The sequence below is a fragment of the Oryx dammah genome, unplaced genomic scaffold (genome assembly GCF_014754425.2).
Source record: "Oryx dammah isolate SB20612 unplaced genomic scaffold, SCBI_Odam_1.1 HiC_scaffold_5, whole genome shotgun sequence".
Taxonomy (NCBI): Eukaryota; Metazoa; Chordata; class Mammalia; order Artiodactyla; family Bovidae; genus Oryx; species Oryx dammah.
Genome location: NW_024070189.1, coordinates 48,968,666 through 48,994,371, shown reverse-complemented (window position 1 = coordinate 48,994,371; position 25,706 = coordinate 48,968,666). Strand labels below are relative to the sequence as shown.

The following is a 25,706-nucleotide window of genomic DNA, read 5'->3' as shown; positions in this document are numbered from 1 at the left end:
AACTTTCAAATATGCAATATAACATTATTTTTAAATTTTTTATTGAAATATATGATAGTTAATTTACAATGTTGTGTTAGTTTCAGGTATACAACAAAGAGATTCAGTTATATACATTATATATATATTCAAATACACACATATATAATATGTTATATATTAGATTCTTTTCTATTATAGGTTATTACAAGATATTGAGTATAGATCCCTGTACTATACAGTAGGTCCTTGTTGGTTATACAATACAGTGTTATTAACTGTAGCTGGGGCTTCCCTGGTGGCTTATTGGTAGAGAATCCACCTGCCAGTGCCGGAGATGCAGGTTGGGAGAAGGAAATGGCAACCCACCAGGTATTCTTGCCTGGAGTGGATATCCCATGGACAGAGGAGCCTGGCAGGGTACAGTCCATGGGGTCGGAAAAGAGCTGGACACGACTTAGTAACTAAACAACAGCAATAACAATTGCTCTTTGTACTTTTTGAATGTGGTAGCTGGACTTTCAAAGATATATATATTTTTTCCTTCATACCTACTTTATGTCATAAAAACAAAGTTTCTGAAACATAGAATAAAAAAATATTTGGGTTAAAAAACACTCGTTAGTTTCTGCCCTATTTTATATTTACTAAATTAACAAACATTATTTAACATAAATTAGATATTTAAAAAAAATATTCGAACAACGCAGAAATCTTTAAAGTATACACAGACTACTCCTAGCTTACTTTCAAAGGGAAAATACACTTGCAATAAAATAATTTTCAGTAAAACAAAGGCATCAGAGAAAGGGTCATTTGTTTTTTAACATCCCTTTTCCTTTTTTTTCCTCTGAATTTTCTATAATGATATCTATTATTCCATGTTGGAAAAGGTCTGTAACTAACTGAGTTTTTCAACATAAAGCTGCCAGTTTCAAGCTGCTGATGAAGCAGTGCTGACCTGACCTTGACCTCCGAGCAGCCCTTGGACCCTTCCTTCTGGCCCCACTCTCTGCAGCCTCCTTGGCTCAGACCCTGGGCCTGGCCTTTCCCGCTGCCCTCAGATGGCCTTTCCTGCCTGGCAAACTGTTCACCAGTCTCCATCTTAGGTCTCCTTAACCCTTGGGACTCACTGGTGGAATTAGAGCACAGCGGAGAGCAAGGTGCTTCCAGATTCCTCTCTAGGAGGAACGTGGGGGTTCTTTGGAAGGTATATTTGTCCAATAAGCACAAGATTTTTACTTTGACAGTATGCTAATAGTAAGCCATGGGCTTCCCTGGTGGCTCAGTGGTAAAGAATCCGCCTGCAATGCAGGAGAGGTGGGTTAGATCCCTGGGTCAGAAAGACCTCTGGAGAAGGAAATGGCAACCCACTCCAGTGTCCTTGCCTGGGAAATCCCATGTCCGTGAGGTCACAAAGGCTCAAACATGACTTAGTGACTAAAGAAGAAATAGTATGCTATAGTCAAATAAAAACAATGTTTTCCTAAGAATGTTTTATTCATGCTTTGTTAGGTTGAGCAAACATTAATTGTCCATTTTTAAACTGTCCATTTTAAAGAAGGGAATATGCAGGTATTGGGGGAAACCAATGGAGATGAAGGAGTGAGCCAGCTCCGGGACCACCCTCCCTGTCCCCTGTATGGTGACAGTGGGGAGAACTCGGTGTTTGGCTGCCAGCCCCCACCCAGCAGAGGGGAAAGGAAAACAAAGGTGCCTCCAGCCTCCCTGCCTCCAGACTTGTTGGAAAACCGGCCTGGTCTGCGCCATGGTCTGGGACCGACAATTGAGAAATTTTGTTCTGAGATTTGTTTTCTGAGTCTTTCCCAGTCGTGACTTTTCTGCTCTGTTGCTCTGTGCACACTTCTGAGGTGATGCTAGGTCAGATCAAAGTGAACTGGTCAGAAACTTCCAAGGTCCTCTGGCAGTTGATGCAGCAAGGTCCTTACTACTCTTGGATAACCCCCCATTGCCTAAAATCGCTCAATTTGGGAACTATCCTCTTTGCATTATCACTTCTAAATTTCTATTTAAAAACAAACGAGAAACTCATTTTCTCCCCTGCACTATAAAAATAAACAACTGTGTCAAAGAAAAGAGTAGACACCCCCCGACCCCTGCTAAAGCCACAAAACATCCACACACCCAATACTTAAAGGCAATCACTGTGACATTTTGGAGTATTTCTTTGATGTCTTTAGGAATAACTGTCTGAGTCATTATTATTGTTTTATATAGTTGTAATCATTCCATATATCAATTTTGACCCTGTTTAGTAAAACCCATTTCAAAAGAAGTATTTTTTTCATGTTACTGTATATCCTGGCTCTGCTGTGGTATTAGCTATGTTACCTTGGGTGCATTACTTACCCTCTCTGCGCCCCAGTTTCCTTATCTACAAAATGGACTAAATATCAGTATTTACCTTCCAGGGTTCCTGCTAGGATTCAGCAAGGTAATGCTAGTGAAATGCTTTGCCAACAGCTCAATGCAATAAATGTTAACAATTCACCTATGGCTAGCATAGACATGGTTGATCTGTTTTTTTGGCTCTCATGAACAGTTCTACAATGAACACCTCTGTGTCTGAAGGCTTGTCCGTGCTGAAGATTAATTCCTTGAGAGAGACTCCTGAAATGGAATAGCTGAAACAAAGAATTTAGAGCTTTTAAAAAATTTTTGATATTGATTGTTATAGCCAGGAGAGGAAGAATCTTGGTTTGATTTACTATTGATTACCAGCTTTATTGATACAGGATTGACATATAACTTGTATAAATTTAACATGTACAATGTGATGATTTGATACATGTAATTATTGTGAAATGTCACCACAATACCACAATTAACATATCTTTCACCTCACATAATTACTATTTTGTTGTTATGGAGATCCTGGTTTTAAGTGTAAATCTTTCCTTTGCTGGTTGAGACCTTGAGCACCCCTTCCAACCTGAGCACTCACAACTTCAGTGGTTGTGAGTTTAGAAGACTTCTCTCTCTGAACAAGCCTACCTGGGAGTATGGTAAGACATCTTGGCATCCTATCTGTTAGAATAACCCTAAGGCTGTCTGTAAAACTGAGACAAGGATCTCATCCAAGGTGTGGTGAGGAGTAATTAATGGCTAATGGTTGGAGCTGACTTTTGTCCTCTTGGTCATAACAGACCTTTGAATTGCTTGGCCACTTTTGAGTTTCTCAGGAAAAGTGATAACAATACTAGGCCAAAGTTCGTGCTGTTTGGCCAGGCTGCCTGCCTCCAACACCCATGAGGATGTGTGGGGGTAGAGGAGTTGATCGCAGCCCTGAGTGTTGGGCCAGGTTCACTGGGGTTGATGTCACTGGGATAGGAGACATTGCTCCGTTGATCCTCCCACACATCACACCATAGGAAATATCCCCATGCTTTGCTTATCTACTGCCCCAATCCCTGACACAACTGAAGGCTAGAGATTTTTAACACGATGTAAACAGAGGACTTGGAAAGACATGAGGCTGAGCTTTGATCTGAGGGACTGATCAAAACCATGCTTGTCCTTCTCCGTAGCCCCACTTCCCAGAAAGACTAGATCAAAATTACCTGCATTTGGGTCTGGGGATCTGCATTTTACCAAGCCCTCCAGAGGAGTTTGATCAACAAGCCAGTGTGTAAAGGAAACACAGAGATTATATATGCAGATGATATCTGCTCAAAAGCTTGCAAATCTTCCCACACTTCACCCTAAAGCCAAGCTCTTGAGTAAGGCATGCTGGACTTCTTTCTCCTGCCCCGCCAGCCCCATTTCCCTCCTCCCACCTCACTCACCACCCACTGCAGCCCTTCTGGAAAGTTCCTGGCACCCAAATTTGCTATGGACCTTTTTAAAAAGTTTTTAAATTTTATATTGGAGTATAGCCGATTAACAATGTTGTGATAGCTTCAGGTGGACAGCAAAGGTGCTCAGCCACACATATACATGTATCCATTCTCTGCTATGGGCCTGTGGACCAGGTGCCCTTGCTCTTGCTATTCTGTTAGCTTGGTAAAATCCTTCCAAACATTTAAGGCCCAGTTCTAGCTCCAAGTCTCCATCTCTAGGACACTCCCTTACCCAGTCCCAGCTAGAAACAATTCCTTTTCCTTGGAGATCCCACAGACCCTCCCCATCACACCCTCACATGGCTCTGGTCACTTTACACACTACTCTGTAGTGTTTGTTGGTTTCATCTCCCCAAATAGTCTAGAAGCTCTGAAAAGGCAATTCCACATCTGGTTCATCTCTGTGTCCCCAGAACCCAGGGCAGGGCTTCCTGTGTCTTAAGGCTTGTTCTGGGGCAGTGGGGGCCCTCTGGGCCAGGACCTGGAGCTGGACCCCTACCATCTGCACAGCCTCCAGGATAGTGGGGACCTCCGGGGGGGGGCCCCCCCCCCCCAACCATCACTCTGAGGCAGTAGCTGCAAATTGGTGACAGTCAGTCTCCATTTGAACTTACTGCCTGATCAGTTCTGGGCTTTTGCAACCAAGGCTGTGTCCCAGGGGTGGGGAAACCCAGAGGGATTCAGGGAAACAGATGGTCCAGGTCTGAGCAACAGCTCTAGGCTGGGCCGTGATCACCCCAGTGTGTTTTCCTTTCTCAGAACGAGTCTCAGAAGCCCTAGTACAGGCATTTCAAGAGCATCAGGGAGGGAGAGTCCCCAAGGCCAAGCACATAAGTTTAACAAAAATTGATCCTGTTTGCTTAACTCAAATGGGTGTTTATTAGGTCTAGTTGGTTTATAACGAAGGTATTTATTAGGTCTACCTGGCTTATTGAGAGACTTCTGTTTCCTTACTGACCTTCTGTGCCTCCTATAACTTTGTCTGTTCTATAGATTAGAAAGCAAATGCTTCTTTAAAGATTGATTTTATTGTCCTTTAGAGATTTAGCCTTGGAGTCCTGAGTATCCTGTTTGACTATCTAGATGAACTTAATTCTGATTGTAAGAATAAACTTTTCACTTCTCTGAGCCCTTGGTTAATCCAGCATGTGAAATATTGGTTACTGGCTGGAATGCAAAATCTCAGTGGAGAAGGTCTTCTATGCTTGATCATCTGAGGGGTGTGTGATTTCGAGCAAGGTTCTAAATAAATCAATCCTGAATCTATTATTCAACCAAGTCACAGTTCCCTTCCTCCTCTCTCCTTCCTACCTTCTTTCCATCCCTACTTTCTCCTGTTTCCTCTTTCTTCATCCTCCTGCCATTTTTCTTTCTCTCCTTCTTTCTCCTCCCAAACTTCAGTTCAGTTCAGTTCAGTCGCTCAGTCATGTCCGACTCTTTGTGACCCCATGAATCGCAGCACGCCAGGCCTCCCTGTCCATCACCAACTCCCGGAGTTCACTCAGACTCACGTCCATCGAGTCCGTGATGCCATCCAGCCATCTCATCCTCTGCCGTCCCCTTCTCCTCCTGCCCCCAATCCCTCCCAGCATCAGAGTCTTTTCCAGTGAGTCAACTCTTCTCATGAGGTGGCCAAAGTACTGGAGTTTCAGCTTTAGCATCATTCCTTCCAAAGAAATCCCAGGGCTGATCTCCTTCAGAATGGACTGGTTGGATCTCCTTGCAGTCCAAAGGACTCTCAAGAGTCTTCTCCAACACCACAGTTCAAAAGCATCAATTCTTCAGTGCTCAGCCTTCTTCACAGTCCAACTCGCACATCCATACATGACCACTGGAAAAACCATAGCCTTGACTAGACGGACCTTAGTTGGCAAAGTAATGTCTGTGTTTTTGAATATGCTATCTAGGTTGGTCATAACTTTTCTTCCAAGGAGTAAGCGTCTTTTAATTTTATGGCTGCAGTCACCATCTGCAGTGATTTTGGAGCCCCCAAAATAAATTCTGACACTGTTTCCACTGTTTCCCCCGTCTATTTGCCATGAAGTGATGGGACCGGATGCCATGATCTTCGTTTTCTGAATGTTGAGCTTTAAGCCAACTTTTTCAGTCTCCTCTTTCACTTTCATCAAGAGGCTTTTTAGTTCCTCTTCACTTTCTGCCATAAGGGTGGTGTCATCTGCATATCTGAGGTGATTGATATTTCTCCTGGCAATCTTGATTCCAGTTTGTGCTTCTTCCAGCCCAGCGTTTCTCATGATGTACTCTGCATATAAGTTAAATAATCAGGGTGACAATATACAGCCTTGATGTACTCCTTTTCCTATTTGGAACCAGTCTGTTGTTCCATGTCCAGTTCTAACTGTTGCAAACTTGCATTGTCATTTTTCTATCTGATCATGTATCTGTATTTCTTTCTTTCCTTCATTTAATCTATCCATCCAGTTATCCTTTCTTTCTTCTTTCATTCAACCATTCATCCTACTGTCTGTCCATCCATCCATCCATCCTTTCTTCCTTCCTCCCATCTATCTACTCATCTGCTCATTTTTAGCATCATTAACACCAGACAGGGCTCTAGTGACTTGAACTGTCTGAGCTTAAAGCAAATGTAGTAGAAAAATCTTACAGTGAGGAATTGGAGTGAAGAACCCTGATTTCTAATCCTCATTTTCTTCCCAGGAACCAAGTGTAAGCAGTGGTGGTCACAAACTTTTTACAGAGTGAACTAGGCATAGTGCCTGACATTGGGGGTGAAAAAGCCTTGGTCATCATTCTCAGGGAGAGAGAATAACAACACAGCCTAAAAGAACCACAGTCTGGTGCCCTGTAAGGCTGAAGAGGGGAGACTTCTCAACTGGAGGCAATTAAAAAGTGTTTCCTGGAGAAGTAGATGCCTGGTTGGGCCTTGGAGAATGAGCATTTGCTGTAAGGATCATTTGAGATGGTGGCATGTGAGATTGTAAAATGTAAAATTGTCACATAGAGTGATTTTTTTAATGTATCATTTTATGTGTTAATTTGTACTTTTTATGTTTTGGCCATGTGGCATGTGTGATCTTAGTTCCCCAATCGAGGCTTGATCCCATGCCCCCTGCTGTGGACGTGCAGAGTCTTAACCATTGAACTGCCAGGGAAATTAAAATAATGTATAAAATCATTAAGATATTATGATGCTAAACAGCATGTAGACTAATGAAAACTGGCCCGCCTATAAAAGGCATCTGCCAGAAGCACTAGCAGATTCCTATGCAATTTTTAAGATTCAAAGACAAGTTTACTGGGATTAGAATTGGACACACATAGCAGCGAGGCCAGGTGAGGAGTACTTCAGAGTGTAGGCTTTGGTATCAGACCTGCTTGGGTCCAAGACTTGGCTGTCACTTGTTGTCTATCGCCCTTCTGTGGAATGGGGCTGATAGCTTAAGGAAGATTAAATGAGATGTATATATTGAGGTTGGGGTTTCCCAGGTGGTGCTAGTGGTAAAGAACCCAACTGTCAGTGCAGGAGACGTAAGAGATATGGGTTTGATCCCTGGGTCGGGAAAATCCTCTGGAGGAGGGCATGGCAGCCCATTCAGTATTCTTGCCTGGAGAATTCCATGGACAGAGGGGCCTAGTGGGCTATAGTCCATAGAGTTGCAAAGAGTCAGACATGACTGAAACAACTTAGCACACATGTGATGGGGTCATGCTTATGGTAGGTGCTCTGTAAACATCAGCTACCTCTCCCAGCTGCTCAAGGGGAGAGGACTCACTGTGATCTGACTCATACTGTTGTGAATTCATGTTTGTTTGTTTAATCTGCCACCAAATAACCAAACATGTAACCCTGGGGAAATGATTTGTTTTCTCTTGGCCCTTACCTTCCTTTTCAGTAAAGCCTCTGTAGATTCTTATGAAAAAAACAAGATAAAGATCTTTAAAAATTGAAAAACGGGAGTCTGTGCCTCAGCAACGTTCGCTTTGGCACTGTTTACCACCAGGAGGTGGAGAACGGGAAATAACGCTGAAGTCCAAAAAGAGCTGACTTTTGAAATACATTATGAGACTCTCTTCTTTAGCAGTGTAAATGTTGAAAAATAATAGGTCCCGTGAGAAACAAGATTTTTTTCCTCTTGTTGGATGAAAATTCCCTCAGCACCTAAAACATTGTCCATCATATAAAGGTGTTTGGTATGAATGAATAAATAATACTGTCAAATTAATTTCCCAGGGCCATCCTTGAGGAATGCCCCTTTACTATCGTTTTGCTACATGGCATATACAAGTAGACCAGAAGGGCTAGTGGTGGTTTTTGAGAGACTGTGTTGGGGGAATAGCAAAGTCAGACTACAGAGAGAATGGAGCTACCAAGTGGGGTGTTTGAGAGTGCTTCCTGGATGGTGAGCAATGCAACTCTCTTCTCCATGGCCCACAAAGTCTTCAGTGAAATATGCAGTGCCCACTGGTTCTTTTGGGATTGGATGTATTTTTGAAGGGTGAAATGAAATACCGAGACTGGCCTCAATTGGAGAATACCCGTGGGTATCCAGTCACATCTGAGTATCCTAATGTGGAGGAAAGTGTAATGACGTGGAAAGATGTTTGCAATGTATTGTTGAAGAAAATAATTGGGTGCAGGAGGGAATGTGCAATTGCAGTCCCATTTTGATTAAAATAGAAAAACATCTGTTTGTGTCAGAATGGTGAGATTAAGGAATTTATTTTTCCTTTCTGATTATTCATGCTTTACATTTTCTTTAAGGAACATGTACTACTTGTGAAATTGAAAATAATGGGAACTGTTGGATGAATTGAAGCTGTCCTTACTGTGTCTGACTGGTTGGTAGAGAAACTGAGCTAGAAGTGAAGTGACATTGTCAAGGTCAAGCCAAGACTGAGTGACTGAGTAGCCCATTGATTCATGGCCAGTTCAGTGACCTTTCCATTTGACTGGAAGGAAGCACCTCCAGGGTAGTGTTTTGAGCGCCTTGGACACGCAGCATCTGAAAGCTCTGAAAGGCTGGACCTTTCCCTCTCCCACTTACTCCCTTTTGCTGTCCAGGGGACAATTACTGTCCAGGAGAGTGTCAGTGGCTGTAAGTACATTCCTTCTTCTCCCATTTCAAAGGACACTCACCAGGTTTTCTTTTGCACTTCAGGTCAGTAACATGACCCTCAAGCTCCTCTGGGCAGAGAATCATGTCAGCAGGATGGGCTGTGAAGCCTCCTGCAGATTGAGCCAGTTATAATCTGTGACTCATATCCGCAGATAACAATTTTCTGTAAAGGTGTCTGCTGAGTGAGAGGCACACACAGAGAGACAGAGCTGGAGGGACAGCTAGGAAACATACCTAGGAGCGTAAACCTACAACTCTGGAACTGAAACAGTCCTTTGTGATCACCTGTCTCATCTCTGGATGAGCTGGAAACTGAGGCTCAGTTTACACAGGGCAACAGCACAGCCAGTGCCTGAACTCAAGCAGTTTTTGCTTCCAAAACATCTCTCCAGTCCATCTTTTCCTCTCTTTCTCCCCACACCAGCCCATAGGTGCTGCCACACATCTCCCTAGCTGATCTTCCTTCAATACAGGGTTCTGTCACAGGGGGCCCTGGAACCATGTTGAGGAACTGAGACTTCAATTTGGGGGAAGGAGACAGCATGGAAGAATTTTTAGAGTCAGATCTGGATTTCAGGTGGTGGATTTCTGAATGCTGTGTATAAGATGAACCCAAGGAAGTTCAAGCAGACTCAGGGAGACCCAGGAGGGGGCTGCTGTAACCGTCCAGAGTCAGAGGTAATGGCAACCTGGACCAAGGCTGTGGTGATGGAGAGGGAGAAAACTGGGTAGTCTCCCTGCCTCCTCAGGCCCTCACTGATCTCCTCACGTGGCACTTAGGAAGAGTGTCAAAGGAGTATCACCCAATTTAATACCTAGTGATGGGATTATCCCGCCTCCATAGGGGCTCAGTGGTAGAAAATCCGCCTGCAAGGTAGGAGATGCAAGTTGCATCCCTGGGACAGGAAGATCCCTGGAGAAGGAAATGGCAACCCACTCCAGTGTTCTTGCCTGGGAAATCCCATGGACAAGGTGCCTGGTGGGCTACAGTCCATGGGGCTGCAAAATATCAGACATGACTGAGCAAGTGAGCACTCTCAATGGGATTATATTTGTTAGGATTTTTTTAGGTGTGACTATGTAGAAACCCAACTCAAACTAACTTAAGCTCAACACTGTTGAACATTGCCAAGCTTGTTAGGTGTTCAGTAAATGATGAATGAATGAATGAATGAATGGCTCTTGACTCCTAGACCATTGTTCTTTCTACTACACATTAGGCAATACTCACTTAAGCCTAAATTCCATAACCGTAACGATGCTAAAGGCCATCTCGTCTGGGCTTGCACCCAACTCAGGAATCCCTTCTACAACATGCCTGACACATATCCATTTGGCTGGTCTTTGGAATTCTCTGGGGACAGGACACTCACTACTCTAAAAAGCAACCCATGTTTAAAAATGAAAAACATGAAAATAGATACACGGTTTAAAAATCAGCTTTATTGAAATATACTCTACATACAATAAAATACACCAATTTAAGTATAACATTTAGTTTGAAAAACATATATAGTTATGTAACCACCACCACGAGGCCCCAAACTTTGCTCTGTAATCTATTGTTTTACCCAATTTCTGCACTCTACTTCCTCTTACTGTAATTGTGCCTTTTCTAGAATTTCATTTAAATGGAATGATGCAGTATTCAATCTTTTGAGTCTGGCATTATTTCACCTAACATAATGAATCTGAGATTCTTCTCTGTTGCGTATGTCAGGAGTTTGTTCTTTTTTATTGCTGAACAGTATTCATTGAATAACTATTACCACGATCTGTCTATTCATTCAATTTGTTTAGTCAGTCTGCCATTTGGAGTTTTTCTAGTTTTTGGCTATTGTTAATCTACTATGATGATTCACCTATGTATCTTTATGTAAACTTTTAGAAAAAAATTTCTTTTGTATAAATACACAGAGTGAGATTTCTTGATCATTTGGAAGGTATATGTTTAACTTTTTAAAGAACTGGCAAACTATTTTCCAAAGTGGTGTCATTTTGTCTTTGAATTATTTTTCATTCCTGTCGATATTGTATGAGAGTTCCAGTTGCTCTACATTGTTACTAATGCTGAGTATGGCAAGATTTTGAAATTTCAGTCATCACAGGGAAGGGGTAGTGGTATTGCATTGTGATGGTCACAATTTATGTTGCCCTAATGACTAGTATGGAGAAGGCAGTGGCACCCTACTCCACTACTCTTGCCTGGAAAATCCCATGGACGGAGGAGCCTGGAAGGCTGCAGTCCACGGGGTCGCACAGAGTCGGACACGACTGAAGTGACTTAGCAGCAGCAATGACTGGTAATGATATAGAGCATCTTTCCATGTGCATATTTGCTATTCATATAAAATAGATCAAATTTTAAAAATACTTTTTGCTTTTAAGAATCACCAAGCTCTACAGCTTGTCAATTCAGCTTCAGTTCAGTTCAGTTGCTCAGTCGTGTCCAACTCTTTGTGACCCCATGATTGCAGCACACCAGGCCTCCCTGTCCATCACCAACTCCCAGAGTTCATTCAAACTCATGTCCATCGATTCGGTGATGCCATCCAGCCATCTCATCCTCTGTCGTCCCCTTCTCCTCCTGCCCCCAATCCCTCCCAGCATCAGAATCTTTTCCAGCGAGTCAACTCTTCGCATGAGGTGGCCAAAGTATTGGAGTTTCAGCTTTAGCATCAGTCCTTCCAATGAACACCCAGGACTGATCTCCTTCAGAATGGACTGGTTGGATCTCCTTGCAGTCCAAGGGACTCTCAAGAGTCTTCTCCAACACCACAGTTCAAAAGCATCAATTCTTCGGTGCTCAGCTTTCTTCATAGTCCAACTCTCACATCCATACATGACCACTGGAAAAACCATAGCCTTGGCTAGACGAACCTTAGTTGGCAAAGTAATGTCTCTGCTTTTGAATATACTATCTAGGTTGGTCATAACTTTCCTTCCAAGAAGTAAGCATCTTTTAATTTCATGACCGCAATCACCATCTGCAGTGATTTTGGAGCCCCAAAAAATAAAGTCTGACACTGTTTCCACTGTTTCTCCATCTATTTCCCATGAAGTGATGGGACCGGATGCCATGATCTTCGTTTTCTGAATGTTGAGCTTTAAGCCAACTTTTTCACTCTCCTCTTTCACTTTCATCAAGAGGCTTTTTAGTTCCTTTTCATTTTCTGCCATAAGGGTGGTGTCATCTGCGTATCTGAAGTTATTGATATTTCTCCCGGCAATCTTGATTCCAGCTTGTGCTTCTTCCAGCCCAGCGTTTCTCATGATGTACTCTGCATATAAGTTAAATAAACAGGGTGACAATATACAGCCTTGATGTGCTCCTTTTCCTATTTGGAACCAGTCTGTTGTTCCATGTCCAGTTCTAACTGTTGCCTCCTGACCTGCATATAGGTTTCTCAGGAGGCAAGTCAGGTGGTGTGGTATTCCCATCTCTTTCAGAATTTTCCACAGTTTATTGTGATCTACACAGTCAAAGGCTTTGGCATAGTCAATAAAGCAGAAGTAGATGTTTTTCTGGAACTCTCTTACTTTTTCCATGATCCAGTAGATGTTGGCAATTTGATTTCTGGTTCCTCTGCCTTTTCTAAAACCAGCTTGAACATCTGGAAGTTCGCAGTTCACATATTGCTGAAGCCTGGCTTGGAGAATTTTGAGCATTATTTTACTAGCATGTGAGATGAGTGCAATTGTGCAGTAGTTTGAGCATTCTTTTGCATTGCCTTTCTTTGGGATTGGAATGAAAACTGACCTTTTCCAGTCCTGTGGCCGCTGCTGAGTTTTCCAAATTTGCTGGCATATTGAGTGCAGCACTTTCACAGCATCATCTTTCAGGATTTGAAATAGCTCAACTGGAATTCCATCACCTCCACTAGCTTTGTTCATAGTGTTGCTTTCTAAGGCCCACTTGACTTCACATTCCAGGATGACTGGCTCTAGGTGAGTGATCACACCATCATGATTATCTGGGTCATGAAGATCATTTTTGTACAGTTCTTCCATGTATTCTTGCCCCCTCTTCTTAATATCTTCTGCTTCTGTTAGGTCCATACCATTTCTGTCCTTTATCCAGCCCATCTTTGCATGAAATGTTCCCTTAGTATCTCTAATTTTCTTGAAGAGATCTCTAGTCTTTCCCATTCTGTTGTTTTCCTCTATTTCTTTGCATTCATCTTTGAGGAAGGCTTTCTTATCTCTCCTTGCAATGCTTTGGAACTCTGCCTTCAGATGCTTATATCTTTCCTTTTCTCCTTTGCTTTTCTCTTCTCTTCTTTTCACAGCTATTTGTAAGGCCTCCTCAGACAGCCATTTTGCTTTTTTGCATTTCTTTTCCATGGGGATGGTCTTGATCCCTGTCTCCTGTACAATGTCACAAACCTCTGTCCATAGTTCATCAGGCACTCTATCTATCAGATCTAGTCCCTTAAATCTATTTCTCACTTCCACTGTATAATCATAAGTAATTTGATTTAGGTCATACCTGAATGGTCTAGTGGTTTTCCCTACTTTCTTCAGCTTAACAAATATTTATTTACTTACTCTGTGTCATTTACAGTGAGGGCTGTTGTATCTAAGAATAAGACTCAATTCCTGGCCTTGATTTGTTCATAGTCTTGTAGGGGGAAATGGATACTTAAATGAGAAAATGTTTTCACTCAAGTTGTTGGTGCATTAGTCATGGTAAGCCCAGGATACAGGGAAGCCACTCTCCAGCCAGGTGTGATGTTGGGTGGAAGATTTGAGGTGGGGTAGGGCAAGGAGCTGAGGGGAGCTTCCATTGAAATTCTGTCATCACAGAGATGCAGGCATGTTACCTTTCATTTATTATATTAAAATATATTTTTGAATATTATATATCATCTGTATCACACATATAGTATACACATATTCAAATTATATGTATCTACCTATCAAAGAATTTCTAAGTGATTATAAAACATCAAAACAGATTTATACTAATTGTATATATTGTATACTTTTACTGTGAGGTTTCATTAAAGTGTCTTTCATTTAAGATCTATATATACACATACATATTATATTTATTTATTGACTATTCAGTTCTTCCACTTGGGTTGGGTCAACACTGGGTCCGTACAATCACCGAGAGAGGTTAGGATTGCTATTGCCCTTGAAACTGAAAGTCAGAGAGCTAGAAAACTGACCCCAAATCACTCAAAAGCACAGCCAATCTTTGAACCCAAATCTTGGAACTTTAAGTCCAAATACTGCTTAGAATAGTATCTGAGCACAATTGGGACATTTGAACCACAATTTTAAGAATAACCTACTCTAATCAGTTAAAGTTAAGGTCCAAAGCATTATGGTTTGGGTTATTTTCCAGAATTTTCCAAGTATTTATCCAAATCCCTCATTTAGCCTGTGAGGCCATGAAGGTACAGAGAGAATAGCCACACAGTGACCCAGGATCCAAGTCCAGGTCTCCAGACTCCATGCTGTTATTTTATGGCAAAAGCATGCTGCTTCTTAGTGCTTACAGACTTGCTGAGTCTGTTTAATGGGAGCAGTCTGTACTTCTGTGGGCTAAGAGGTGAATGATAATGAGAAGACAGTCTCAAGAGACTTGAGCTCAAATCTCAGTCCTGCCACTTCCAAGCTGACTGACTTTGACAAGAAACGTAACCTGAGTCTCAGTTTCCTTATCTGTGAAATGGGGATAATAACACCACCGACATGATAGAGTTGCTGGGAGGCATCAAAGAACAAAGCATGGAAATCCTTCCTCTTGAACTCTGGATTTCACTATTTGTTGAATAAATGAAGGAACACAAGCACTTAGTTCCCTGCTGGGCTCATAATAGCACTGGATAAATTACACAATGATCAGTTTTCTATTTAATAATTGCACTAAAATTATTTTTTATGAAGATCAAATTAAAGAAAATTTGAGTAGAGAACATTTTCACTAAAATCAAAACTCAAATACATAGTCTTCATTTCTCCATGTTTTCTCCAAAACTTAATCCCATTTGGAAATTGCATTAAAATGATTTATTATTAAGAAGTTGAGAATAACACTACAGAAATCCTTAAAGTATATTTGTAAATAAAACCCACCACCCAAGTACACTACCAGTTTTTATTTCTCCTATTGCCTTACAACTTTTATTCAGAAATTTTTTTTCTTCACTGGTATCAGAAAGTCTCTCTCTACTTCAAATTATACAATAAATAAAGTTCATGAACTTTGTGCTTATGATTTCTAATGGTTCCATGCTATTCTATCCAGTAGAGTCATTCCAATAACTGAGAGAAACTCAGCCCCTGCAGGAAATTATAGCATATTATTAAAACTGTGTTAATCAGGCTGGGACTCAAACCCAGCCAAAACCCAGAATGGGACTTGAATCTATGGGTCAGGACTGAGATCACACATCTGGTCTCAGGACTTAGTGAAGCTCAGGTTCTTGATGACTCATCACAGAAAGAATTCAGTCGTAGGTAAGAAGTGGGTTTATTTAGAGAGAAACACACTCCACAGACAGAGTGTGGGCCAACTCAGGAGGTGAGAGTGGCCCCAGGATATGGAGTTGTCAGTTTTTATAGAGGTGGGTAATTTCATAGGCTAATGAGTAGAAGGAATACTCCAGCTATTTGGGGGAAGGGACAGGGATTTCCAGGAATTGGGCCACCTTTCACTTTTTGACCTTTATAGTTAGCCTTGGAACTGTCATGACACCTGTGGGTTTGTCATGCAGCTTGCTGATATGTTACATGAGTGTATGCTGATATGTTACATGAGTGTATATGGATATGTTACATGTGTATGCTGATATGTTACATGAGTGTATGGTGATATGTTACATGAGTATATGCTGGTATGTTACATGAGTGTATACTGATATGTTACATGAGTGTATACTGATATGTTACATGAGTGTATACTGAGACTCACAGTCTAGTGGAAGTTGACTTGTCCACCATCTTGGACCTATTTGGTTCTAATCAGTTTACGTCCTGTCCTCGGGCTATGTTATTCTTTTAAAGGTTGTGCCCACACGTACAGTGGAATAGTAAGTACTCAGCCATTGCAGAACAAAACCAAAAATGAAATAATGCCACTGCATCAACATGGATGTAGAGTGTCATACTGAGTGAAAGAAGTCAGAGAAGGAGAAATATCATATGACATCCCTTATATGTGGAATCTAAAAAGAAAGATACAAATGAACTTACAAAACCAAGACTCACTCACTTAGAAAATGAAAATGTGGTAGCTTAAGGGATGACAGCTATTTATGTGTTCATGGTTCTGCAGTGTGGTCAGAGCTTGATGGAGGTGAGTCATATCTGCTGTACACAGTACTAACTGAGGCAGCTTCACTAGGGCTGGGGGCTCCAAGATGGGCTTATTCAGATGTCTGGTGTTGCATTCCAGGAGTTGGTGATGGACAGGGAGGCCTGGCGTGCTGCGATTCATGGGGTCACAAAGAGTGGGACACGACTGAGCAACTGAACTGAACTGAACTGGTGTTGCAGCAGGGGAGGCTAAAATGGTTACAAGTCGGCTGGTTTCTGTTTCTGTGGCCCCTCATCCTTCAGGGCCTCTGTCTCTTTACGTGGTCTATTTGGCATGTTAGCAGGGTTTCTTTACGCAGTGACTGGCTTCCCAGAGAGTGAAAGTAGAAGCTCCCATTGTCCTGACTCCTAGGGCGGATACTGGGATAGCATCCTTTCTGCTGAGTTCTCTCGGTTAAATCAAGTCAGAAAGCTAGTCTGAAATCCAGGGGAAGAACTAGATGCCACCCTCGATGTCAGAGGAGCAGTGTTCATGTGTGTGGGAGGCACTGTTGGTTACCCTTTTGAGCAAGGCTTCAAACATAGGCCTGCCTGACTCCAGGCTCCAGACCCAGCCTCCCTAGCCCCAGCCCACCTTAGTGAATATTTTTGCCTGGCTAGCTTGTTCTCTTCCTTCTACTGATTTCTAAGGTGAACTCCCAGGAAGAGGGAATCCTGGTCAAAAGGCAGGCCTATTGCTGGGCTCTATGCTGAAATAAGTCGGCATCTGCAGAGCAAAGTGATCTCATGAACTTCTCCTTAAGCATCTTGCTTAAGTCTCCTCCTCCTCTTCACAAAGGAGATCCAGGTTTCATTTTATTCCTTCTATTTCTGCACGTCCTTTGACAGAGGAAATCTTGGCTCCTGGTATGGAGAACCTCTTCGGGGCTTCTCGGGGACAATAAAGTCAGCAGAGTCGTGAGGATCAGCTGCTCCTGAGCTGTGTAGATTAGTGTTCCCTGTGGGGCAGAGGCACCTCTGGCAAAGGCACCTGATGTCCTTTTGGGGAGGAAATCATATTATATCTAATATTATATATCTCTCCCATATTATATCTAGACCTTTTTCGTGGGCTATGGACCCCTCCTCATGTTGATGTTTTAAATGCTTAATATCAGCTACAAACAATTTTTTAAAACTCAATTACATTGAAACAGTTATCACAAGATAAGAAATTTTGATATGGTAATATATATATATTTCTTTATTAACACACGAATAGCAAGATCTAGTTGGTCTGATAGTTACCCTGTTTTAAAATAGTGATGAATATAAATGACATTTTGTGATGAAATATGAAATATCTGTGATTTCTATTGGTGCCAAAGTTATAGGAACTTTTAATACTGCTGTGAAATGTTTGCTACATTCATAATAGAAGGAAATGCTAAATTTCACTTAGAAGTTAATAAAAAGAGATATAATTATTTCACATTCAAATTAATGGTCTCTTTTTAAGAACCTTGGTTTGGGGAAAGCAGGGGTGTTGAATGAAACAGCTTGACTCTAGACTCAGAGGTGGGCATGTAACCCAGTACTGACCAATTGGAGCAGGGATTGGCCTAGCGACAGGCCTTTGAGCCAAACTGATATAATCAGAGTGAATCCTAGTCTTTTGCTAGGCAACTGGCACAGCTCCTTTGCTGGGCTTGCTAAGAGGATTGGGTTTAGGCCTGGAGCATACCACCTTGCCATCACCAGGACAGAACCTGTCCCAGAATGTAGCTTTCAGAGGAAAACAGAGCTGAGAAATGAACATCCACATCTTCCTGGTGATAGTCCTCCTTTAAATGTGTTAATTAATGGAAGCCAATATATTATCTGTTAAAGCCAGGTTAAGTAGGGTTTTTTATTAATTGCAACCAAAGCAGCCACAACTAATGCTCTATAGTCCCACAAAGCTTAGCAGAATGCCTGGCACAAAGTAGATGGGTCATGAAGGAATGATGAATGAGTTTCAAACAATGTAGTAACATGATTGATATTATTCACTAAACTCATACATGCAGGTCTGGCTTGATTGTGTATTAAAAGATGAAGTCTATACTCAAAGGAAGCATTCCACAGGCTTTTGTTGATTGAATGAATAAAGGAGTGCATCCATTGTCATTATTTTCTATCCCCAGCTTTGTATAGTCTTTAGTGATATAACTAGGACCATATAACCACCTGAAGAATAGAAGTCTAGAAACACGATGCTCCAGCAGTTACAAATCAAGTCCATGGCACATTTACCCTGGGGAGAGCCATGCAGCAATTTGAAAGAATTAAAAGACACTTGCTCCTTGGAAGAAAAGCTATGACAGACCTAGATAGCATATTAAAAAGCAGAGACATCACTTTGCTGACAAAGATCCATATAGTCAAAATTATGGTGTTTCCAGTAGTCGTGTATGGATGTGAAAGTTGGACCATAAAGAAGGCTGATTGTTGAAGAATCGATGTTTTCGAATTGTGGTGCTGGAGAAGATTCTTAAGAGGAGAGCAGGGAGATCAAACCAGTCAATTCTAAAGGAAATCAACGCTGAATATTCGTTGGAAGGACTGATGCTGAAGCTGAAGCTCCAATATTTTGGCCACCTGATGCAAAGGGCCAACTCATTGGAAAAGACCCTGCTGCTGGGACAGATTGAGGGCAGGAGGAGGAGGAGGGCAACAGAGGATGAGATGGTTGGATGGCATCACCAACTCAATGGACATGAGAAGGACAGGGAAGTCTGGCATGAAGTGCTGCACTTCATGGGATTGCAAAGAATTGGACATGACTTAGTGACTGAACAACAGTTTGAAGAAATGTAGATCTGCATGTACTGATATGGAAAGACCTCTAAGACATATTAAGAAAGAAATTATAAAATAGTGATTATAGTAGGATTCCATTTTTGTTTAAAAGTCTCAATTGAAACTTTGAAGGTTTCTAGGTTTTATAGGTATAAAAAGCAAAGAAAAAAATCTCTTTTTTTCCCCTTTTCTGTAAGGCAATTCATGAAATAGTAACAGTGGGCACCTATGGGGAAGGAGTGATATTGGGTGAAGGTGATCCTAGAAGCTTGTCCTTTCTTTGTATTGTTTACATTATTTTTGTTTTTTAAAAATATTCATTTAACTTATTTATTTGGCTGCCCTGGGTCTTTAGTTGCAGCATGTGAACTCTTAGTTGGAGCATATGGGATCTAGTTCCCTGACCAGGGATTGAAATTGGACCCCCTGCACTGGGAGCATGGAGTCTTAGCTATTGGATCACCAGGGAAGTCTCTTGTTTGCATTTTTTATACAAGGATAAAAATAATTGTATCACACATAATTTAAAATAATTTGTAGTGGAGGACTTGCCTGGTGGTCTGTGGTTAAGACTCTGCACTTTCAATGCAGAGGGTGTGGGTTCGATCCCTGGTTGGGGCACTGAGATCCTTACATGTCAGAGGGCGAGGCCAAAAAGTAAAAAAAAAAAAAAAAATTACAATGAAAAATAATAACTCTGACAGAAGGTGGACTATTCCCTTTCAACCGATCTTTCATCTTTGGAGGTGTCTGCCAGTATTCTTCAGGGAAGCTGAAGAGCACAGGGCTGCACCCACCATGCTGTACCCAGGACGCTCCGCTGCACCCAAGATGCCACACTGTGTCCTCTATACCTTGCCCTGCCTGTGAGGCCATGCCCCTTTCCCTGGGACTCTGAAGGTCTGGCTGTTCCAGGAGCCAAAGAGCTTCCACCCCATATAAAACGCTCCTAGGGTGGCCTACTGACCTGGATTCTCCGCTCAGGATCCTGACTCCAACCGTCTCTGCTGCCAAACTACAGGTGGCCAGAATGATTTCTCCTGCAAAGGGGAGTGGGAATCAGAGCATCTCACAGTCAGGGCACTGGTCTCGGTGGGGAGACACCCATCCAAGGCACGTTTGGGATGGCCCGCCCAGTCCAAGCGCATTGTTGTGCAGATGGGGAATCTGAGTCTCAGCATGGAGAAGAGGTTTGTCCAAACATGAGTTTGGTGCCCAAGTGGGGCTCCAAACTGACATCCAGTTCAAAGCTCGTTTTAGGGAGGGTGCCTACCAGTTCCATCATAGCTACTCCTTTCTGTTGAGATCTTAAGTCTCTGAAATGTCCCTGTTACAGTGCAAATGGGCTACTTAAGTAACATAGATGGCAAGTTACATTTTATTTATTATAAAAACAAAATTGAAACAAAACACAAATGAAAATATGAAAAGAAATGATTTCCACCTTCCTCACCATGTTTTGTTTGTTCACACTCCTTAGGTCACTCTAACATATACACTTTACATGTCCATTTGTGCATACAACTACAATCACTTTATAAACATTTTTATAACCCTATTTCACTTAATGTTATACATATTTTCCTGTACATTTTCCATATAGCTTTCTACCTTCTGCAGAGTATCTTCATTGTTTTTGAATTATAAAATATTTCAAACATACAGAAAAGCACAAGGAACAATGCACTACACAGATTTAACAAACACTGATACTTTTGTTTGTTTGTTTTTAATTTTAATTTGTTTATTTTTAAACTTTATTTTACTTTACAATACTGTATTGGTTTTGCCATACATCAACGTGATTCCACCACAGGTGTACACGTGTTCCCAATCCTGAACCCCCCTCCCACCTCCCTCCCCATACCATCTCTCTGGGTCATCCCAGTGCACCAGCCCCAAGCATCCTGTATCCTGCATCGAACCTAGACTGGCGATTCATTTCTTATATGATATTATACATGTTTCAATGCCATTCTCCCAAATCATCCCACCCTCTCCCTCTCCCACAGAGTCCAAAAGACTGTTCTATACATCTGTGTCTCTTCTGCTGTTTCGCATACAGGGTTATTGTTACCATCTTTCTAAATTCCATATATATCAAACACTGATACTTTAAAAATATTTTTGAGATTAAAAACAAGATCACAGGTACAACTGGAGCTCTCTTACGTACAACGTACTCTAATCCCACCAGGAGAAGCTACATAACTTGCAGGGTCTGGTGCAAAATGAAATGCAGGAACCCTTATTTAAAATCATCATGAATTTCAAGTCAGCAGCAGCAGAGTAATTAACCAAGTGCAAGGCCAGTGTGACTTCAAGAGTGAGGTGGCTCACCCATAAAGCCAGTCCTGGGTCCCCGCTCTCCTCTCAATTTCCTGAAATGAGCTGTGCCTTTGCTGTTCCATGTTTATGCTTTTACTTCATATATGTGTACTGGCCAATGCAATGGAGTATTATTTTGCATATTTAAAAATATTACATGCATAGTATAATACTGCATGTATCCTTAGGGTGCCTATTTATCTCACTCATTGCTTTTGTGATTTATCTTTGTGGATTCATGCAGCTGTTATTGATTTTCACAGTTGTCTAATATTCCATTGTGTGATCTCACCACACAGTTCTTTTCCTGTAACCTGTATTTTTTTTAAACCATAATTAATAATACTGCAATGAACTCCCTTGAACACAGTTCTCTGTACACATGTGTGAGCTTTTGTCTACCGTCTGTAACTAGGTGTGGAATTGAACTGCTCTGTCTTACTAGATGCTAAGGTTCTTTCCAATTTTTTGCTTGATATCAGTGTGCTCCCCCTGTATGTCTCCTCTTGTCCCATAGTCATCTGAAAATACTCGGGAGAACCCTTATGAGCTGCCTCTTCTCTAAGACTCATCATCCGCTGAAGCCAGAGCCTGGATGTCCTGACTCTTCCCTGTAATCAGCCCATCATTTCTTATCTATGACCAAAGCCTAGTGATTCCCACTCTAAAATGTGGCCTCCACCCATTCACTCTTCCAGATCCCTCCTACTACTTTCATTGTCTTGGCTCAGGATCCCACCTCTCCCATGGGCTCTTCTGCCAGCCCCACCCAGCTTTCAGCCCTCCAGCTTCCTCCATGAAAAAACTTATTACAGGGCTTTCCTGGTGGTCCAGTGGTTAGGAATCTGCCTGCCAGTGCAGAGGACATGGGTTCGATCGTGATCCAGGAAGATTCCACGTGCTGTGGGGCAACTAAGCCCATGCCCCACAGCTATTGAGCCTGTGCTCTAGAGCCCACAAACGGCACCTACTGAGTCCACACGCCACAACTACTGAAGCCCGTGTGCCTAGAGCCTGTGCCCCTGTGCCCCTCAACAAAAGAAGCCACTGCAGTGAGAAGCCCGAATACCACAACCGGAGAGAGGCCCCCGCTCGAACTGCAACGAGGAAGCCCAAGTGCAGTGACGAGACCTGGTGCACTCAGAAGTAAATGATCTTTTTTTAGAAAGGACTTATTACATCCTAGCAAACTGCATGTTGACTGGTCTCTCCCCTGCATATTGTGGAGATCAGAGCTGTGAGTTACAAGAGAGCAAAGACTATATTATGGTTACCATTTGTGGGCCTGTAGCACAGTGCCTAGCATCTGGCAGGTTCTAAAAATATTTATTGAATCTATCTATTTATCTATCTCAGTTCAGTTCAGTCACTCAGTCGTGTCTTACTCTTTGCGACCCCATGAACCGCAGCATGCCAGGCCTCCCTGTCCATCACCAACTCCTGGAATTCACCCAAGCCCGTGTCCATTGAGTCAGTGATGCCATCCAACCATCTAATTCTCCGTGGTCGTTCCCTTCTCTACATAAACATTATGCTGTAGCAGTCCCAGTTTTTGAATCAGATCCTTAGGATACGTTTCCAAAGGAGCATTACTGATGATTTAGGAAAACCCCATGGATGGAGGAGCCTGGTAGGCTGCAGTCCATGGGGTCACGAAGAGTCAGACACGACTGAGCGACTTCACTTTCACTTTTCAATTTTATGCATTGGAGAAGGAAATGGCAACCCACTCCACTGTTCTTGCCTGGAGAATCCCAGGGATGGGGGAGCCTGGTGGGCTGCCGTCTATGGGGTCGCACAGAGTCGGACATGACTGAAGCAACTTAGTAGCAGCAGCAGCAGGATAATGAATGTGAAGTTCAAAGTCCTTTGTAAGTTAACTTGATCCACACAAAATTCTAGGTCAGGTAGGACAGACAGGTTGATCCTTAAAAAGGTCCCAAAGTGATAGAGTATAAAGATATTCACAAACAATAGGTACTCAGGCATTCTTACCATCTGCTTGCCTTATTTGCTAGAGATACTAAATTTAGATGTTGCCCTTTAATTCAGGTAACTCTTTAAATGTTGCTGTATTATATACGTAATACACATATATATGTATTTTATACATCTAATTATGTATTATATATATACATATAACCTGGTAGAATTTACATCTCTGTAAAAAAACAGAATAATTCATATCACTGGACCTTTGTTTCTCCATCTATCAAATGGGTAAAATGAGGGACCATTATACCTGTCCCACCTGTCTAGAATCATTTTGCCCTGTGGACAGATGAAGAAAAAGCAGGTGTTTCTATTCCTACCCCGCTTCGTTATCCCCATGCTTTGTGCACAGTCATTAACAAGGCAGCGGCGAGTGGGTGAAAACCTGCCCTTGCAAAACTGGGGAGCGGTCATAGGTGACTCCACAGCTGTTTGGTGCCCCCCACCCGCTGACTTGGGAACCCTTTTCATCATCTGTAGTGTGTAAAAGAGACCGTAATCTGCTGAGTATCCCCTAAATGTGCTGGTGAGTGTATAAGTGGGCCCTACAGGGAGAAGAGGGCAACAGGAAGAAATGCTTTGCTTATGCTGGACTTTCTTTTTTTATTCTGACTCCACTGTATGGCGTGTGGAACCTCCCCAAATCTACGCCCCTTGCAGTGGAAGCATGGAGTCATTGCTGCTGGATGACCAGGGAAGTCTCATGATAGAATTTGAAGCACTGAAAGCTCTAGACCCCAGTTCTGAGACCCTCAACTGACACAGCTGGGTGGTTTCTTCCACAGGCGCAACCATGAGAAGTCTGTCCTGTGAAGACACCTGATCACAATGCATCCAACCTGGAGCCCTGGCTTCTAGTCCCGGCTCTGTCCCGAAGGGGTGTGTGGCTTCGGCCACGTTCTGCTATGTGTTCAGTGAAGCCTATGGGTAACATACACTCCACAATTCTCAAGTTCTACAATTCAATAGGAGACGGAGCCAGCTCTCTAAATTAACAATACAAACCGGGTGACTTCTTAGTTCCTCTTGGCTTGAGTCCCTGCCTCCTGGGACTGGAGAAGTAGGTGGGAAATAGGTGTGTCAGACTCCCTGGCCTGGGTCAGAGAATCACCGGGTTGTGGGCAGCTGGCAGGAAACTTCAGTGATGATCAAGACTCATGTCCCCTCCCCCATTCACTAGCAAAAATTTACTAAGCAATTGTTCTGAATAGAATGTGGGCAGGGGTGGCAGCTGTTGTGTTCACTGATTTATCCATGGTTCATGTCATCCCAGCTGGCACATAGTGGGTGCTCATCAAATATCTATTGACTGATGGGTAGTTTCCTGCAGCACAGTCATTTAGGGGAGCCTATTAAATGCAGATTCCTGGGCCCACTGTCGACCTATTGAATTTTAATCTCTGGTGACAGGGACCAGGTATCTGTCATGACTGGGGTCTGGGGTTTACACCGTGCACAGATCTGGCTTCAGATCTCAGCTGTGTCTCTAACTGCTTGGTCTTGGACTAATCATTTCAACCCCTTTTAAGCATTTGTTTCCTCAGTCATAAAATGAATATCACACCGCCAAATACTCAGGGTTGTTGAAGTCAATCTGAGATGATAATAAGCTCAGTTGTCTGGCACATGCGCAGAAGAGAGAAACTGTTAAGTCTGGGCTGGTACCTATAAACACCCATAATATCTGGGCTACAGGGTTCAGTAGAGGTCGATTTAGCTCAACTCTTTTGTTTTCTACAGGGATGGAAACAGCCTCAGAGAGGGGACGGTGATTGCAGAAGATTATATAGCCCGTTAGGTTTCCTGAGGGCTTTTATGGATCAGAGAATGTGAAGAGGTTGAGGATCTGTTGAGTGGCCTTTAATAAAGGAATCCTTGGGATAAGATGTTTTTGTAAAAGAAGTTAGATATCTCAGGTCAGATGCCTTCTCATCTGAGTCTCTTGCCAATGAGTAGCCCATTCTGAGGACACAGGGATTAGTGAGAAAGGCCCTGTAGCTGGGCAATTAAAGACAAAAGCTTTTGGGTGGTGCTGTTGAGGGCTTCCCTGGGAGGCCCTGTCTGGCACTGCAGCTCTGCCAGGCCAAGGCTGGTGATGGCTAGTCTTGGGGACCCTCCAAGAATGGCCTCTGGGGGATAAGGGGCATAACATCAATCAGAGGTGAGACTGGATCTGGGAGGGACACTTCTTGGAAACAGCATCCTGGGAGGCTCTGGCTCTGATGTCTGCAGGCAGCAGCAAAAAAGCGTGGCCTCAGGAGAGCACATCTTTAGTCTGAAGGTGATGACACTGGTGACCGTGGTGGTGATGATGAGTGTGAGAATCAGCACTTCCTCTTTGCAGGCTACAGAACCAAGC

The 25,706-nt window shown here is 42.6% G+C and overlaps 1 long non-coding RNA gene across 2 annotated transcripts; it reads left to right on the top strand.

The window, feature by feature from the left end:
- Nucleotides 1-23,894: 23,894 nt before the first annotated feature.
- On the top strand, nucleotides 23,895-25,233 carry LOC120863423. Of its 2 annotated transcripts, none has more exons than XR_005720989.1 (2): nucleotides 23,895-24,226; nucleotides 25,088-25,233. It is a non-coding gene; the product is annotated as an uncharacterized LOC120863423 (long non-coding RNA). The 2 variants fall into 2 exon arrangements; XR_005720990.1 differs by having other exon boundaries at nucleotides 23,895-24,274.
- Nucleotides 25,234-25,706: the final 473 nt, after the last annotated feature.